The sequence below is a fragment of the Podarcis gaigeae genome (genome assembly GCF_964106915.1).
Source record: "Podarcis gaigeae genome assembly, chromosome: 3".
In the NCBI taxonomy this organism is placed as follows: Eukaryota; Metazoa; Chordata; class Lepidosauria; order Squamata; family Lacertidae; genus Podarcis; species Podarcis gaigeae.
In genome coordinates, this window is record NC_139680.1 from 75,706,321 (window position 1) to 75,727,079 (window position 20,759).

Consider the following 20,759-nt stretch of genomic DNA (forward strand, 5'->3'; position numbering starts at 1 on the left):
GCTTCTGTTGAAATTCAAATATCACCTTTAGAGAAGTATTGGGGGGGGGGGGCTGTGGCAAGGAGAGAAAGAGTTAAACTTCCCTCTTCCTAGTAGTTCCTGTTTACAGATTTAAAAAAACAGGTGTGTTTAATTGCATTAGCCCAATTCAAGTCACATCTTGTTGTTCCTCTTATATCCTCTCACATCACACTGTGAAATATAAATTCCCATCCTGAATAGTTCACAGGAAGCATAAAACAGAATATGTATGAGCCACTGGAATTTCCTATTCTGCTTTCATATAAAATGTGAAGCAGTAATAGCCTGGAGCCTCTTAATCCAGTTTATCTACCAGCAAGATGCCTCAGGCTCAAACTAGATGTGATATCATGAATGTAATTAATTTGCACATTTAAAAGATGTAAATAGCAGCTGTGGCGTGTAGGGCCTGGGAAGGGAGAGTTTAACCCATTTGCCCTCTCTGCCATGGTCCTGACAAAAAATCCCCACCCCATGGGACTGATCTTTACATTAAGTGATTGTGTATCACATCTTATAATGTCTCATCTGATTTGGCCCTAAATACCAGCTGTGAATGAGGAGCAATTGGTATTTTCTGCAAAATATGAAGCAAATGGCCAACCTGGGATGGGGTGAGGGTCACAACAGCTCAATGGGTAACAAACGGAGGGATAAAGGTGGCCACCAGGAGTGACAAGGTGATAGAAATGAGCCTGCTGTAAAGGCCCAAGGCCCGCCTCAAAAAGACCCCAGTGCATTGCCCTTGTCAGGTAACTCAAGGCCTGTCAGTTTCTCTCAGAATTAAAACAGGAGACTGTCCTTGTTCTCAGGAGATATTCCTCACCAAAAGCAAATATGATGGCTGAGCCCAGCTGTGTACATCAGGTCTCCCCATTCTTCTCTCATAAAAGTTGAGAAAGTAAAAAAGAAGTAACTCCTCGGGGTTTAAGAAAGTTAAGAATTCTTTCACAGTAGTGGACTTGACACTTCAAGGAAGATGGATGGTTGAAAGAAGCAAGGCCCAGGGGGCCTCAGGTGACTGGCTTTTTTACCTGTCACCCAGACAGCAACACATTGCTCTCCTCATTGATTTGGGAAGGAAGAGGCAAAAACAAAGTGTTGCACTGTTATTTCATGAAGAATTATTGCCATGGACTCTCTGTGTTTATCAGCAGAAACCAGGAGAGTGGTGAAACCCTGCTAGTGGCAAGATCTGCAATTCTTTCCCCCAGGCACTTGCTATGAGGGAAAATTGTAAGAAAGAAATACTAATGTAGCCTCACTGTCATTCGTACTCTATCAAACCCATATTCCACAAACCTCTTTAAAGATTGATTTGAACTGATACCGCTGTAAATCTTGAGTAATCACTGCTGTTGCCTTGATTGATATGCCACCTGAAAGCATTAAAAGCAGCAGAGAAAGTAACTCTTGGCAGGCAACAGACACACAGCTCACTATCTGCTGCCCAGTGATGCTGCTCCATCTTTCTATTGTTCAGATCTGACATATTTTATTATATATGTTCAGGACAAATATTATTTCAATAGTATGAAAGCAAGCGTGTTGTACCTTTCCAGCTGCCACTCCACACTCAGTTCCCACCTTTCCAGTGTTAAAACGGTCACAGCTCTCTGCATGCACATTAAATGCAGCAAATTTAAAATTGACTGTAATTAAAATCAGAACTTTTAAAGCTCCCAAATAAATGTGCACTGCTATGCTCTCTCTAAAAAAAATACATAAATGTACACTGATATAAATTTACCACTTCTTCACCCTGAAATAGCTAGCTAGATATAGATATTAGGCTCCACATTATTCTTCTGACTGCAGACCCTCCAAGTGCCCCTATTTTCCAGGAACAGCCCCAAATTTACAGACGCCATCCCAATTTCTGATTTGATCCAACTCCCATTCATTCCCCATCATATAGGCCTTCAGGCATGGTTTTCATTATCCTCTACTGCACGTACCCCAGCAGTACAAGGGATATCTGGAGTCTGGGTTAATAAGGAGGGTGATCTGGAGTCATTTGCAGGAAATGATTATTCTTGTTATGGAAATGATAAGTCAAGAGTACCACACAAGTTTCTATGCCATACTCCTGCTCAAGATAGTGCCCCACATGAGCGCAACTATTCTCAGCTGCACACATCCATCCAGACACATCCAGGCAGCATTTTTCTGCTGGCATGTTGTTGTTCTTTAGTTGTTTAGTCGTGTCCGACTCTTCATGACCCCATGGACCAGAGCACGCCAGGCACTTCTGTCTTCCACTGCCTCCCGCAGTTTGGTCAAACTCATGCTGGTAGCTTCGAGAACACTGTCCAACCATCTTGTCCTCTGTCGTCCCCTTCTCTTTGTGGAGTCTTCTCTTCTCATGAGGTATTGGAGCCTCAGCTTCACAATCTGTCCTTCCAGTGAGCAGTAAAGGGGTGATTTCCTTAAGAATGGATAGGTTCGATCTTCTTGCAGTCCATGGGACTCTCAAGAGTCTCCTCCAGTACCATAATTCAAAAGTATCAATTCTTTGGCAATCAACCATAGCTTTAACTATATGGACCTTTGTTGGCAAGGTGATGTCTCTGCTTTTTAAGACAGCTGCTGGCATACAAAGTCTATATAGGTTGCCACTGACATATACTGCTTACAGATTGCCACTCCTGCAGTGTGTTTTTCTGCAGGAAAGAGCTTTTCATTGATATCATACCTATGTGAGAGCAACAGTGTTTGAAATGACCCCCAAGTCTTGCCCGGTTGTGGAACCTCCACATTGCTTGAGCTTGGCAATTCAACTGCTCTACTCATGTCGGGGTAGCCAACCCCAGCCAGCATGTCCAATGGCCAGAGATTGTGGTAGTTGTAGCTCACAGCATCTGGAGGGAAGCACAGTGAAACCTGGACCAATCCTAGTTTAGTGACTATGGAAATAAGTAAAAATAAATAAAACATTGTCCAGTAGCACCTTAGAGACCAACTATGTTTGTTCTGGGTATAAGCTTTTGTGTGCATGCACACTTCCTCAGATACCCAGCTTATACCCAGAAGAAACTTACCGGTAGTTGCTCTCTAAGGTGCTACTGGACAATTTTTTAAATTTTTTATTTATTTCAACTGTGTCAGACCAATACGGCTACCTACCTGAATCTAGAATTATGGAAATAAGGCTAGCAAGCTGTCCTCTAACATTAGCTATGCCCAAATGCCTTGTTTGTCCCACAAAACTGGTAACATCATGGAAGAGAAGATAGAGGCAACATTTCCAGCAATAAATTACAGCCTATTGTTCTTTATCCAAGAGCTGAGAAAAGCGTCTTTCCCCCAGTTCTTTGAAATATGAAAGCACAACATAGCCCTTAGCATTATCACTCTTAAATCTGTTTCAGTGGTTGCTGGCGTTATCTTAGATGGCTACTTGACAGGTAGGGGCTAAGGAAAACTTGACATCCTTCCAGTTACTGCCAAGTTCCATGTTACCTTTCAATGAAAGGTTAATTATATGCTGATTAACAGGAAGCTCTTTTTCAAGTCTTTTCATTTTGCCACAGTCATACACTCAAAATAGTGCCTGTGTTTCCTAGCACGAATTTCATATTCCTTATTCCAAACTTTTAAAATATTTGTCTTTCTTTCTTGGACTCTTCCCTGAATGCTACGGCTTGCCTGCTCTGTTCTGCTGTCTGCTGTCTGTCTGTTAAGTTCGTCACACAAAAAAAGAAAAAAGATTTTAAGTGCTATATAATTAGCCAGTGGTTTGCCAATCAGCCTTTATTCCACTGTCAGTTTGCATTTCATCTCTGCTCTGATTCCAGTTAATGATTCCATTCTTTTTGCTCTTCACTTAGGACTTCGTGTCACATGCTGCACACCACAACTCAGTCTTTTCTGCCTTCTCGTTAACACGCAGCTCAAGCGATAAGATTTTCTTTCTTCACTTCCATAGCATTCACTTTCATAGAACACAAGCTGGTGTTTCCATATAGCATCTCCCTCTTCCTATAATGGCAAAACTTGGTGGTTTTTTAAATGGATGGATTCCAGGAGAGGGGAGCAGAGGGAGGGGAAGTTCCCTTGCATAAGCAGGATTTCTTCCACTCACACAATGACTTTGTTAGATACACCCCCTAGTTCATAGGTCCATTTAAGGGTTTGCATTTTGGTATGAACTATTAAATATATTAAAATGCACTTGTTTTTCCCTATTGAGAGAATATTCAGTGGACCACATACATCACTATAGACCACATAAAGCACTCTAATGCTTCTTTGCTCAGTACATGAAGGAAACGAAGGTTTAATGTTTTTCTCTGAAACGCAACTTATGCACTTTGCTGTGGTTGAGGCATCTTGGGTTACCTTTATTCCTCTTGCAAGGTCTTTGCATCACAGTTCTATGATGGCTTTGGTGTTTCTGTGGTCAAGCCTTCTGTGCCATAAGTCTGGGTCCATCTCATCCTTCTGGTGGGTTTTGAGGCACATGCAGACTGGGGTTCTTAAAGATTAGTCTCATATACACCATTGATTAGATGTGCTTCAGGACATATTTTCCCATCTCTGGATACTTGACACTTGCCATTTTCAAACAACACACTGACACCTTTTCTGTCAAAAGTAGACACACTTAGCATGTTGCAGTTCAATTCTAGAACGTACAAAATTGCTGCAAGGGGTTCTGTTTCACTTTGTTACTTAGCTAGCTGCTTAGAATTCCTGAGCCTGTTCCAAACACTTTTATGGCTTTGCAATTTGAATGTTGTCATTCACTGATGTATTAATATTGTTAATACCTCAAAATAAATTCTTATCATGTAACATGTGCAGAGAACTAGGAATTGAGAGCCTTGGAGCAGCTGGTGGTTTGACAGGGTGATGATTTCAAGCTCCTTCTTCATAAGGCTGAGTCAACCCTGAGCTGTCTTTCCCTGAAGTGTCCTCCCCTTTGCTGAGGTTTGGGGTTTGCCCAGTCTTCTGGGACAGGCTAGGATCTGGAATATTCCCTGAGGCAGGCTCATCCTCCTAATACAGTGGTGACTAGGGTTACAGACGCTTGAGGTTACAGATGCTTCAGGTTACAGACTCCACTAATCCAGAAATAGTACCTCGGGTTAAGAACTTTGCTTCAGGATCAGAACAGAAAGCACATGGCAGTGGCACAGCAGCAGCAGGAGGCCCCATTAGCTAAAGTGGTACCTCAGGTTAAGAACAGTTTCAGGTTAAGAACGGACCTCCAGAACAAATTAAGTTCTTAACCTGAGTTACCACTGTAGCTGTATGAGTTTGAGTTCCTTTCATCTCAGAATCCCTGTCTGTGGTATCCAAGGATGTGAGTCTGACAAAGGATGATCTAATATGTCATGAGTTGAGGGGGTGGGACTGCAGCTTATTATGCAAACCATATAATGTAGCTTCTGATCTTTGACAACTATTAGAGTCCCCAGGGGGCCTTAATTCTAGGGCTCACAGTGTTTAGGAGTCTTACAAAAAAAAAGAGAGCATAGAATCTAACATTTGTTAATTACAGGGATGAAATAAATATAAACAGCCATAGAAGGAAGATTCTGAACCAAAGAGAGGGGAAAATAAATGTCCCAACCCTTTCAAACTACTGTTGCCTGGCAAAAGACTTGTCCCCAGCCACAGTTGTTCAACATAATTACCTTTTTTGTTTAGTTTTTCCCAGTTTTTCTGCCTTGCATGTGTATAAGGGGGTCTGATGGGAGCCCGGTGATGAAATGTGCATGTGTGGTCCGCACATGTTTTTGTTTCTATCTTATTAACATTGTCAACAGATTTTGAAAAACTTTTGCATGAACTACAGAAAAGAGAAACTGCAGAAGCATCATGTTCTCTGAAGTTACCTCCCTCTCCCTTTCTGGAATCCCAATCCTCCTCCTCCTCCTACCACATCCCACCTCCCTTATTTATTTTTTTAAATGAACAATTTAATAACAAGACAAATGGTGTGCACATGAAATAAAATAAGAATTTTTAAAGGGGAATCTTTTGGGGCTTAAGCTATAAATGTGCATGTGATTTGAACTGAGGATTAGGGCTGAGCAATATCTGGTTTTCCACATCGTGCTATATCACCATCTAAGCATCATGTTACTATATACTGATATATCACGATGTCTGGAATAAGGATGGAACTATGTAGAGGCATTGGCTGGCTTCATGGTTTTCCCCGCATTGTGATTTTTGCATAGCGTGCACACACACACACACACACCATGATCCGCAATATATTGCCAGGTCAAAAATTATTAAACCAATATCACAATATAGACTTCAACCATATATGTATATATATGATGATATATTGATATCATCCAAAGCCCAGAGCTATTAAGGACATGGTGTAAGGGCAAATAATTGGATGCTCATTTTCTTTGGATTTTTCTTAAGCATAGCTGTTGTTTTTTTTAAAAAAAGAATTTATATAGCTCGCCACAGTGAGTGTCACCCATATGGTTCACATTCTCAGCAGGAGCTACATGGCTGGTGTGACATATTAAACAAGACATAACTGAGTGTTCAGTGTTTGATTCACAGTTTAGCTATATTTGATAGTTTGTCTGCCCTTCTTTCATCCCAGCTCTGCTTTGGACAATATGCTCTATTCCCTCTGCAAGCAGTTAGAACTCTCTTCGCAAGTCTCTATCTAGACCTTCCTCTCCATTTGTCGGCGCCACAATTTATCTTTCCTTCTCGCTCTCTGCTATCTTACTCACTGGAAACTGGGGACATTGTGCTACGAAAAGGACAAGATTAAGAAAGAGATGTACAGTGTGGATCTTTTTGTACAATTTCACATTAGCCTCAGGACGCAAACATAAAGCTAGCAGCTAGTACCTTGATGGGGTCAGATCGCCCCTTTTTTTCTGTAATGGGCTACACACTGTGACTGTGGCATTCAGATGGGTGAAAATAGTTATTGACTATGTTCACTTTTCATACCTGTGAAGAGATCAGAAGCTGCAACACGATTAACATTTTGGATCCATATTTGTAACAACGTATTATTAAATGCATTATATTCAATGTGTTTCAACTGAGCCTGGAATCTCCAGCTCTTTTGATTGAAGCTCAACGCTACGTGAACATTATTCTGCAATATTTGCCCTGTAGTGCTGGAGATAAGATGAGATGCCTCTGCAGCTGCGCGAAGACATGCTTTTAGAGACAACCTCTTGGACACATGTGAAAAAGCTACTCTCAGCCCAATTTTGGAGCATATTCTGAACTTGGAAGCCCATTATCAAGCTAGGTCAGAGTCGACCGACCCCCCACATTACAACATAAGGGAATCGCTCTCTTCCTATGGCTGCCACTTAATGAACAGAATCAGAGTAACAGAAATGTACGGGAACGGACAGGAGAGTATACCTGAATCCTCGTTTGCCTGCTTCATTTGATGTGTATGAGCTGCTGAGCAGCACCGGTCGGGAATCAGAGCCTAGGTAGGAAGAGACAAAGGCTTTTCTGTTGCCTCAGGAACAGGGGCCTTTGCCCCAAACCACTTCACAGCAAGCTAAGGAGGTCCAGTTCTGAGCTGTGCTTGGCTGGTGGGCTGTAAATCCCTTGCATTGCACAAATGAAAGGCAAGACATCAATGTAATAAATAAAATATTTCACAACCAGCTCCAGTTTTGAAATATTTTTAGCAATAAACCAGTACATATGTGGGTGTGCTTTGAACATGAGTTCATAAGAGTTTATGTGGGAGGCTTCCCTCCCCCCTTTGATATATCTAATTAGTTTTTAATAGGAATCGTGGGAAGAAGATCTGTTGGTGTCATGCAGCACGAGTAGGTAACTCATTAAAAACTCTACTACATAATCATTCTTTTTTTAAAAAAATGTGCTTTCCATAAGAAGGATTAGCCTCGGGTTCAAAAGTTTTTCAGAGCCATACATGACACTTTGTAGCTTAGAAGACAGGTTCGTTAATTATGTGGCTAATGGCTCTTGTAGGCTGAAGTTAAAGCCGGCCCTCATTAACAAGTTCCATTGTTATGCAAATGGAACAAAGAGAACAGCAACTTTTGTTATCAAGCTGAATCTTGATAAAATCAGCATGGCTATGTTTCTAAATAGCTGCTGGTTTCTTGGCTGGAGTTTATGAAAAATCTGTAATAATGTCTCTGGTAGCCACATTGGACTTCATCCTGAATATTCATGATGGCAGAGATAGATATACATGTACAGTGGTACCTCGGGTTAAGTACTTAATTCACTCTGGAAGTCCGTTCTTAACCTGAAACTGTTCTTAACCTGAAGCACCACTTTAGCTAATGGGGCCTCCCGCTGCTGCCGCGCCACCCGACTTTCTGTTCTCATCCTGAAGCAAAGTTCTTAACCCGAGGTACTATTTATGGGTTAGCGGAGTCTGTAACCCGAAGCGTATGTAACCCGAGGTACCACTGTATGGCCTTCAGTTGCCATCTCTTAGTGCCAGGACTGCAATACCTCAAGAACCATCTCTCCCCATATAAACTGACCTGGACTCTGCAATCTGAAACTGAGGCCCTCCTTCGCGTGCCTCCTCCTTGAGAGGTCTGGAGAGTGGCAACACGAGAACGGGCCTTTTCTGCAGTGGCTCCCCGTCTGTGGAATGCTCTCCCCAGGGAGGTTTGTCTGGAACCTTCATCTTTAGGCACCAGGCAAAAACGTTTCTCTTCACCCAGGCATCAGACTGATTAATATTCTACATACTTCTAAATGTGTTTGTGGGACAGGGGTTATTGGGTTTTTTGTTGTTGTTGTTTTGCTTCTGTTTTAGCTATTTATTTTGTGCTTTTATCCAGTATTTTTATCTTGTGAACTGCCCCAAGATATTTGGATGGGGGTGGTATATAAATTTTAATAATAACAATAATATCATACCTTGCCTTTAAAATACTATAATAGAGTGGGAGAAGATACAGTTGTGGCTCCTTCTACCCATTCCCTTGTGCAATCATCTCCCCCCCCCCCCCGACACCTTCTGTGGTAAAGTAGATATACTTGGTTTGAGTTTGAGAGCCAGGTCTATGTCTTAGAATTCAGGCTTAAATTCTTAATACCCTTCTTGTTTTCCCACCTCAAATCCTGCCCTTTTATTCTACATATGGTTCATAATCCACTGAAATCTCTCTTAAAAACACCATTAAAATAATGAGGGTGTTGTTTCTTATCTGTATGTGATAACTATAGAATTCAATTTGGTACATACCTGATTCAAATGTTAATTATGGCTCTGTGTTAATTACAGTTCTCATGCATCTTGCACATGTATGCGATCAATAAGAATTGAGCCTTCTGTCCTATTCTGTCAAGTCATTTGTATTCCTAACTTGCACAGTAATCATCTGCCAAACTATCATCTCAATGAAAATGGCCCCTAATCGTATGAATGGTACAGTTGTTTAGAACAATGCAGATTTATATTGTCGTTGTCTTCAAGCTTCCCTAATCTGAAAATGGGAGGCATCTGCTACAGTCACTTTGAGAGAAGTGATGCTATCAGTTAGCAATCCTAACGTCCATTGTCTTGTTTGATAGATGCCCATACTGGCTGAAATTGTCCACAAGGTTTGAAAGTACGACATGTTATTTCTTCACACTCTCCATTTGCTGCTCGCATTCTTCCTTTTGTATACTGTGATGCTGGGATTTGCTTAAGGATCTCTGTGGACAAGGCTGCAAGAGGAGAATAGCAAGGCATGAGGAAGATTTCTCTGTATCTGTAGGTCCCAAAGACCAATACCTGAAACAGCTCCTTAAAAGTATTCAACTGTTACTACACTTGTAGTAATAACCATGAGCACTAGGTGGCAGCCTACTAAAGTTCTTGGCTGTTGGGGGGTATTGTGGTTCCTGAGCAGTTCATATCCAGTGTCGGATTTACATATAAGCTAAACAAGCTATACCTTAGGGCCCAGTTCTCTTGGGAGCCCCCAAAAAAATTTAAAGGGGAAAAAATAATATTAATATGCTTCTTCTTAATTGTATTTCAGTTCATCAATTACTTTGATAAAATACATATTTTGTTATGTGCAAATGGCTTTAGATACCTATTAGGTCCATAAATTACCATATAGCATATATTCAACACAAAAACAGGAGAATTTGTTGTTGACAAAGGACAGCTGGACATATAAAGGGCCCCATTACCTTCAGTAGCTTAAGGCCTCATCAAACCTAAATCCGGCCCTGCTCATATCCCACCTGAGTGAACTATGCAAGTGCTTATATAGATGCTTTTGTGGTCAGGGTGGCTGGGTGGCTGGGAGATGGCTGCATCAATGGGATAACTTCTTTTCTCTGAAGAGAACCAATTAGCATTTGGAAAGCAGGCTACGATGATACTAGTGGGGTATACAGAGAAGCTGCCAAATTCACCATTCATTTTTGCCTCATTTCCACCACAGTTACATTGAGCCACCCCACTGATAGTCAATGCATATTCTTTCTGGTTTTCTTTCCCCCAATTAATTAAAACTTTTACATCGTATCCCACAGGGACCGGGTTTCTCTATGTCTAAGAAAGGGGAGAAATATCTGTTACATATTTATGACAATTTCAAGTCAATGCATTTAATAATAGTAGCAAAATGACTCACGTTCTTACAAGCAATTCTGCCATGTGAATTTTGCAGTTTTTCAGAACTGTTAAAAATTGGAGGAAGTCATAGTCCAAAACAGGGACACGGGTGGCGCTGTGGGTTAGACCACAGAGCCTAGGACTTGCTGATCAGAAGGTCGGTGGTTCGAATCCCCGCGACGGGGTGAGCTCCCATTGCTCGGTCCCTGCTCCTGCCAACCTAACAGTTCGAAAGCACATCAAAGTGCAAGTAGATAAATAGGTACTGCTCTGGCAGGAAGGTAAACATACACTGCTCTGGTTTGCCAGAAGTGGCTTTGTTATGCTGGCCACATGACTCGGAAGCTGTACTCGGCCAATAAAGCGAGATGAGCGCCGCAACCCCAGAGCCGGTCATGACTGGACCTAATGGTCAGGGGTCCCTTTATGTTTTATAGTCCAAAACATCTGGAAGACACCAGTTTAGGGAAGGCTGCAATACATTCCCATGCAAAGAGGTCCACAATGTTGCAGTGTGAATGCAGATGTCTGAGAATGATAGAATCGTAGAATTGTAGAGTTGGAAGGGACTGCAAGAGTCATCTAGTCCAACTCCCTGAAATGTAGGAATCTTTTGCCCAATGTGGGGCTCAAAGCCATGACCCTGAGATTAAGAGTCCCATGCTCTACTAAAGTATCCCTTTTGCTTCTCTTGCAAGCTTCTACATCCTCTTGCACATCCTCTTCCATGGAGAGGACAGGTGTTCATACAGAGAGTGTGCTTTGGCACACTGGAGCTAACCTATAAGGAACCACCACAACAGGACAATTACATGGAGGTAAGTTCAAGGTAAAGTTAAAGGTAAAGGGACCCCTAACCATTAGGTCCAGTCGTGACTGACTCTGGGGTTACGGCACTCATCTCGCTTTATTGGCCGAGGGAGCTGGCATACAGCTTCTGGGTCATGTGGCCAGCATGACTAAGCCGCTTCTGGCGAACCAGAGCAGTGCATGGAAATGCCATTTACCTTCCTGCAGGAGCGGTACCTATTTATCTACTTGCACTTTGACGTGCTTTTGAACTGCTAGGTTGGCAGGAGCAGGGACTGAGCAAAAGGAGCTCACCCTGTCACAGGGATTCAAACCACCAACCTTCTGATCAGCAAGTCCTAGGCTCTGTGGTTTAACCCACAGAAGCACCCGCGTCCCTTAGTGTTTACTTAAAAACCTGGCATCTTTTCTTTTACACACAAAATACTCAGCAATCGGTACTCACCCGTATTACTTCCAATTCTGTGACACCTGAACAGGCATACCAAACCCTGTTTTATACAATGTCCAGAGGAAATGTTTGGGAACCACTGGTCTGTGAGCGCGCCAATTGGAGAACAGCATTTACCAAAGGTGACATGGGCTTTGAAGATGCTCAAACTCAGGAGAGAAACGTGCTAAGAGAAAGGCATGTTTGGCAAACCCACACCATGATCAACTCCCACCCGGACCTATGTCCCCACTGTGGAAGGATTTGTGGATTCAGAATTGGCCTAAACAGTCACTTACTATTCATGTAAGACAATCTTACTCGGCTAAGAGTGATCACCACAGAAGAAGAATCAGGTGTCAAAGAAAAGTTCTTCTCCTGAGCCACATCTTCATGCTGTTTATTTTAAGGAATAGAGGAATTCACCTGATTTCCATATTTCACACATTTAAATTCCCCTCCTCCCTTCTCGGCCCATCTTGGCTGCAGCTGATTGCAAAACTGAAATGGAATATACAGTCTGCACAGTCAGTTCCCCACTCATTGATCTGATTGATTTATATGCCACCTTCACACATTGAAATGTGCCCAAAGGGCATTATCAAAATATTAAGCGGGGGAGGAAGGAGAAAATCACATCAATAAATTCAAAGAGGAGAAAAACCACCATAGGATAACTTCAATATTACAAAAGAAACAATAAATATAAAAGTACTGAGTGAAAAGAAAAAAGTTAACGGCCAATAAACCTCCAGTGGCTGATGCTGGTCTTGCTGTAGTCCAAGAAACCTCAGCATCCTGGTCTAAATACAGTTCATAGAGGAGGGGTCTTCTCACCAGGCTAGATACCTGTCAGCTGTCTTCTTCATCTCTCCTCTAGAGGAGGCTGATAGCAGCAAAAGGAAAAGGCTAGAGAGGACTGCGGTGGTGTCTTCTTCTTCTTCAGCCTCCTGAAGGTTTCAACACCTGACACTGGTCTTATTGCACTCTAAGGAGCCTCGGCAGCCTGGCTTATAATTCAGGGGAGATGTGCAAGGATGTCCCTGTGTGCTTTCCCTGGGCCATTTCCCATTGTTCTGGCTGAGAGCTACAATGATGAATCAGCCAGTCAGTGTCTCCTTAGTGACTAGGTAAAGGTACCATATGCAAAATAGCCGGGCCAGTTTCAAGGACAGCAAGGCTGGGTGGTGTCACTCAAGTTTCCTCTTATTGTTTGTTGTTGTTGTTCATCCTTCTGGCTGATGTTGATTGGGATTCTGACTGCTGACTGCCTAAGTACCTTTCATGGATTCCATGCAACTCACAAACTGTTTCTTGGCTGTCAATATACCTGCCTGTCCACACCCGTCCACCACCGTACACAATCCTACATGATTTAAAAACTCATACATAATGTGAAGATGGGAGGGAGAAATCTAAGCATCAACATGACTTAAAAGACTAAGAAATATGGAGCCTATTCCCCCTAAATGTTGTAGGAGTTTGTTAAATCACTGCTTTGTCACCTAATGAATTGCAGCAAAAAGTAACAGTTGGTTGATTATTGGCTGCTGAAAAACTGATTTGTAACTAACAGGAATATAAAGGAAACTCACTTTGACATGTAGGTACAGGCTCTGCAGTTCTCTAACTAGGAGGAGGGGAAATTGTTTCTTTCAATGTGTATTGTTTAAAATTTGCTTCCACTGCAGAGCCAAAGTTGTTAACAGGAAAGCACAATTCTGTGCACTTTATTTAATTGGCAAATACCTTACCATTCACCTAGCAACATACTTCTTTTTGAAGGATTATGAAATTTGCATGAAGCAAGCTGTTGAGGTACAATGTTTGGCAAGTGAAAAATGTCACAGCTAACAGGCTAATCTGTGGTTTCTCAAAGGCAGCCACAAAGGATTTGTTCCCCAAGGTGCTGTTTACCTCCACTGACTTCTATGCAATATAATGGCACTGAGACAACTACAGTATGTCTTAGACCACATTAATAGCCACTGGGAGAATCAATGAAATCCTTGCTGATTCACTTTCTGAAACTTCAGCACAACTCAATTAAAGCTCAAAGTTATGATTAACAAAAAAATCTCCTCCTCCTCCTCCTCCTTCTTCTCCTCTAACAGTATGCCAGTAATCTCTCTTTTATTTTGCACTATGATTTACTATTGTGCACTTTTTTTTGCACTTCAGTGTCTTCCACAAATTATGAAAATATTATAGTGTTTCTGACATATAGAAATCCCATTTAAAGGCCTCTAACAATGTTTAGACCTCATGACAAAAGATTATTGATATCTGCCATGGGTTAAAGATGATGGACTAAGATATTTTTAGGCCAGGAGTTTCTTGGTGCCAGGTCAGAAAATTCTGACAGCTAATTTCCTTGGTTCAGTAAAGGCTGAATGAGCAAAGTTGGGCTGGCTTTTGCTTTGGTTATTTCTGCTTCATTTGTAACATTCCAAGGATAAAATCAGCAACTGAATACCAATACAGTGGTACCTCGGGTTACAGATGCTTCAGGTTACAGACTCCGCTAACCCAGAAATAGTACCTCGGGTTAAGAACTTTGCTTCAGGATGAGAACAGAAATTGCACAGCGGTGGCGCGGCGGCAGCAGCAGCAGCGGGAAGCCCCATTAGCTAAAGTGGTACCTCAGGTTAAGAACAGTTTCAGGTTAAGAACGGACCTCTGGAACGAATTAAGTTCTTAACCCGAGGTACCACTGTATAGTTTACTGGGCTTTTAACGAGTTCTGATTACAGATATTTCTTAGCCATTTAGCTAGCATCCACTGGCTATCTCGCTAGCAATCTCTTTAACAGATAGGAAGTCTGTAGACCAAATCTGCCCAGTAGGTTTGACCAACTTTTAAGTAGTCTTGCTGGCCCTAGGAGGATTGGTAGGTACTTAAAAGACACGGGGCACGCACTTAATTTGCATATGATACAAACACTGTACTGTATGTGAATTGGACCTTCCACAAAGTAAGAAGGAAGTGGTTGGGATCTACACCAGCCCTTTGCTTTGCAACATGCCTAACTGACAGCAAAGTAAAACAAAACAAAAAGTTTATAAATGGGAAGGATATAAAGCTTGGGCTGCCTGGGTGGTCCCCTAATATTGCCTCTGTCTGGCTCCATTAAACCTTTCCTGTTTAAACTCTGCAATCTCACAACATTATAACAACAACAACAACAACAAGCAGAACTGTTGCCAGTTTTTCTGCAACAGGGACACCTGTTGGCGGTATCCTGAATATCTCTCCCTGGTGATTCACAAGTCTCTCTGCCACTCACCTGCACCACTTTGAAAGAGCTACCTGTTTCCAGCTACCTTTCTGCTGTTTCCTTTGACAACTGAAGACTTCTAAAAGTGAAGCCTGTGTGCTCACTCCCCATCTCCAGCAATATTGTACATAGCCTCCCTGCTACAGTTAAAAGTGGGGTATTGACCTCATTATCTCCCAGCAACAAGGCTAGCCCTGCTATTTTCCATTCTGTGGAGATGCTGGTATATTGTGGTCAGCACAAGGATAGCCAATGCCTTCCAGTTATTGCTGGACTCCCATCAGCCCTAGCTATCATGGCCAATGGTCAGGGATGGTGAGAGCTGTAGTCCAACAAAATCTGGAGGGTGACAGGGTTAGCCACCCTTGAGTTAGTGCTTTCAGTAAAGTTCGAAGAGAAATAGCATCCCCGCAGGTAAAGGACAATGCTCACCAATCCCCACCAGGATGACTTGAGAATTAATCCTCAAACCTGAGAACTAATTTTAGATCGCCTGACAAGGGAAGCAAATTATGCAGGATAAACAGGGCTGCTTGCTAGAAGTTAAATGCAGAAGTCCTTCATGGTACCAAATGAAATTGTCCTAGTTGGGCTCGAGGTGTCAGGCTGCCAGGTGGTTTCGATGACTCTAATAAATCAAATGTTATTTTTGGAAGTGCTCACATTTAATGAGATTATGATTTAAAACATTAAGACTCCATTCATCCTCTGTGCCTCTTACCTGGAACCAAGCCCTCCCACCCTACAGGGCCATGTGTGTCAACATGCATAGAGTTGCTCTGGGAAGCATGAAAAAGGAATATACTGTTGTATATTATACAGTAAGCAATTATGGAACAGAAGCATTAAGGAGGAAGCTTCTAATTAAAGTTGCAGGAGAGCTTTGTTAAATGGGATTTCTCAGTAAACAACTTAAATAGATCTTGGCAGTGGGAATGGGCACTGTTGATAAGTGATGTATGAGACACTGTTTTGCTGAACAAACCTGTGAGCGTGTACTGGAAGTGCATCTCATTATTTTCAGTTACGCTTCCTCCAAAGAGTAAAAATAAGGGTTTGAGTATTGCAGCAGCCGCCTAAAGAAGATGAAAGAGCTAGGCTCTGAGTTATTGTTCATATTGGGAATAAGACAGAAAAGCATATATGAAGTTAGCTTCTTAATTTGCCAGAGTGCAAATCTCAAAAATTCATATATAAAGAAGTCCAGGGGCAGTATCTACTCATAACTTTTATAAAACTACATGTCTCCAGGTCTTATGCTGAAGGATGATTTAATATTGTACTGCTCCACAGTTTCCAAAATGCACTGCTAAGTCTATCATTTTTCATTGTTTATTTAAGAATCTATTATCTACACAGTGTGGCTATAAAAGGCAGATTGACAGCTACAATACTTACATTCTTTTGTGAACAATATATTAGCATGCTGTGATTAGATTATTCAATGGTGTATAGATATCAGAAAATGCATTTATTTCAGATGATCTAGTCTTTTCAAAATCTCCTCTAAAGATATAAGGAATTGTGTGTCTCAATTAACATATATATCCTCTATATCCTTAACTATTCTCTATGGTCTTGTCATGACTCATAGAAAATACATGTGTTCCACTGAGCTCTCACAAGCAAGAGTCAAGGCCACAATCCAACTAAAATAAACATTTTTAAGCCACACTGATTTCAGTGGGGGAATTATGTATGTGCCTAACAATGTAGTATGGAAATAAAGGAGATTAAAAAGTGCTAACCTTTGACTCTAAACTCTTGTGTTTTTGGCCTAGCAAGAGTGGACACCTACAACAGGAGCACATTGCAATGTGCCGTAGTATGTGCAGTAAACTGCAAGCAGGTGGTGTGTTAGAAATATGCCTTTCTTCAGACATGGTGCTATCCAGCTGTTTTGGATGATATCCCATCAACTCCATGTTGGGGCTGAAGGGAGTCATACTTCAAAACATCTGGAGGTTAACGAAGACTGGTTTAGATATATTGGCTGCCTCACTCCTCTACGAATCAGAATGAAAGGAAGATTCTCTGAACCCATCATGTCCTCTAATCTGCCACAAATTATGTTCAGGATTCTTACTGAGCTGCAATGGCTTGCTTGAACCAGTCCCACTGCTGCAGATCCTATTTTCATAAACTCTGGAAACCAGCTTGCAATCAAATGTAGCTTTTAATTTAGATTGGAAGCCATATAAGCCATGAAAGATGTGGCTAGGGATGGATGAATCTGTTCATTTCAGTTGCTCTCAGTTTTTCAATCTTAAATACTGTTCTCCACATTTCCAGGTCAATTTGTGATTATTTTTTAAATCGTCATTAAAGAAATATGTGAATTTATCCAAAAGTTCATATTTTCATCTAATATACACATTTTTGCAAGCAATCTCCTCTAATATGGTGCTTTTTAAATGTGATTTTCACTAATTCATGAATTTTTATGGAAATAATTTACCTAATATAGGCATTTTTGTATACATTGCTTGGTTGGAAAACTGTTTCACAAAATTTGGAGCAGTGCAAATCTGGAAGGATAGCTTTGTTTTGGTTTGCACAAAGTGAGAATTAGGTGGTTTTTCATTAATATGCATAGATAGATGATAGATAGATGATAGATAGATAGATTAGATAGATAGATAGATATAGATAGATAGATAGATGATAGATAGATAGATAGATGATAGATAGATAGATAGATAGATAGATAGATAGATAGATAGATAGATGGTAGATAGATAGATAGATAGATAGATAGATAGATAGATGATAGATAGATAGATAGATAGATAGATAGACAGATGATAGATAGATAGAGATAGATGATAGATAGATAGATAGATGATAGATGATAGATAGATAGATAGATAGATAGATAGATAGATAGATAGATGATAGATAGATGATAGATGATAGATGATAGATAGATAGATAGATGATAGATAGATAGATAGATGATAGATAGATGATAGATAGATGATAGATAGATAGATAGATAGATAGATAGATAGATAGATAGATAGATGATAGATAGATAGATAGATGATAGATAGATAGATAGATAGATAGATAGATCTCTTCCCCAACCCTCAGTGTGGCACTGCTACTTAGTGATGTCTGTTTTCAGAGTTAAAAGTCCAGATACAGAGATGACACTAACTATACCATGAAAATTACAAACAGTTGATAGGTCATTGCAAAAAATAAAAATCACCCCAAGACAAAGAGGTAAATGAGAAATATATACAGTATGGGCTTGGGGAATGTAAGAACCAGCAGCAAAACAAGCCTGACATCAGTAACATGTTAGTGTCATAAAATAAAAAATAAGCCAAAATATAATAATTATTAGACTTAACAGATGACCCATTTTCATTTGTAGATGTAGGTCTTTGTTTCACCCCATTGGAACCATCTCCCCAAACTGCAAAGTGTTCATGTGACACACAACCAGATGGAGAGCTCTCACTCCTCTTCTCTTTCCTGAGCACTAACCACTAATTTGAAAGAAGCCTGTGGGAGAGAATATCTCTGGCATCTTGCTTTGTCTGCAGAGAAAGAACAGCAATAAGATGCTCTGGAGCTATGTGTTGTTTTTGCTTTTCTTGAACATTTTAGAATAAGGTTTGCTCAACCCTTTCATTCCCACTTGGAGAAGAATTTTATTTACTCTGTTGAGAGCTGCTTAGTATTCAATAGAACAACCATTTTTGACCAGTTCCCTAACAATCACTTTTAATTAGCCATTTTACTTAACTTTACTTAACAGTTTGTAGGAAAGTGCTGTTTGGTTCCCACTTACTAAAGGAAGGTGCAAGACCTGGGGGACTACAAAAAAACCCACAGTTGTGGAGAGCTAGTGTGGTGTGCTGGTTAAGAGCGGTAGACTCATAATCTGGTGAACCAGGTTCGCATCTCTGCTCCTCCACATGCAGCTGCTGAGTGACCTTGGGCCAGTCACACTTCTTTGAAGTCTCTCAGCCTCACTCACCTCACAGAGTGTTTGTTGTGGGGGAGGAAGGGAAAGGAGAATGTTAGCTGCTTTGAGACTCCTTCGGGTAGTGATAAAGCGGGATATCAAATCCAAACTCTTCTTCTTTATGCACTCCATGACCAGACTTAAGGGAGCAATTCTTACTCTCTACCCCTCAGCCTTTAAGAGTGATGGAGCCATTGCATCCACAGCCCTGCCACACATGGCTGCAAGGGTAGAAGGCAATGCAGCAACTGGGCCTGATGCTGTCATTCAGTGAGAGCCCTGTTCTTAACATAGAGCAGTAGTTGAATCCAGCAGTTGGCTTAGCAGTGGATCCCTGTGCAAAGCTAAAATCCAGTGCCCCCCGTACTTCTTGCACTCCATTCTACAGCACTGTTGTGGTGCCCCCTGCAGCGTGACACCTAGTGTGGCCGAACCAGTCAGTCTTCCATAAAACCACCTCTGGGCTTAGGGCACTGTAAGCATTGTGTCACGTTTTGTCCTGTTACACTGCTACTGCTTGTACAAGAAAACAAGTTTGCACAACAATGCTAACTCTCCTGCTTCTTATGCTAACGTTATGTTGGATCTGGACCATATATCCCAGAGGGAAGCCTTTATATCTGGACAAACCTAGACAGCATCTTAAAAAGCAGAGACATCACCTTGCCAACAAAGGTCTGTATAGTTAAAGCTATGGTTTTCCCAGTAGTGATGTATGGAAGTGAGAGCTGGACCATAAAGAAGGCTGATCGCCGAAGAATTGATGCTTTTGAATTATGGTCTGGAGGAGACTCTTGAGAGTCCCATGGACTGCAAGAAGATCAAACCTTTCCATTCTTAAGGAAATCAGCCCTGAGTGCTCACTGGAAGGACAGATTGTGAAGCTGAGACTCCAATACTTTGGCCACCTCACGAGAAGAGAAGACTCCCTGGAAAAGACCCTGATGTTGGGAAAGATGGAGGGCACAAGGAGAAGGGGACAACAGAGGACGAGATGGTTGGACAGTGTTCTCAAAGCTACCAGCATGAGTTTGACCAAACTGCGGGAGGCAGTGGAAGACAGAAGTGCCTGGCGTGCTCTGGTCCATGGGGTCACGAAGAGTCAGACACGGCTAAACGACTAAACAACAACAAAATTTTAACCTGACATCTGATAGAGTCTACCTCTTTAGAACTATGAGCTGTCTGGTAGATCCAAAACACTAAAAGTTTGGTACAGTGGTACCTTGATTTCAGAACAGCTTAGTTTATGAAGAACTTGGATTAAGAACCCTGCAAACCAGGAAGTAGGTGTTTTGGTTTGTGAACTTTGCCTTGGAAGCAGAACATGTTCTGCTTCCTGTTGAGTGTGCTCCATTTGTAAATTGAGTCCCCCTGCTGCTATGGGAAAGCACACTTTGGTTTAAGAATGCTTTGGTTTAAGAACAGACTTCCAAAACGGATTAAGTTCGTAAACCAAGGTACCACTGTATTTTACTGTTTTATTGTATTGCACTTCAGAGAGTAATAGCAAATGGCATTTTTCAAAGTTGCAGCAGGACTATAACATTTAGGATGCAATCCTATACACCCTTATCTGGGAATAAGCCTGCAGGGGAAGACATGATGGCCTCTGGCTGGTTGCATTACTGCTGCTTACTGGACGGTAGAGGGGGAAGGGCAAGGCAGTAT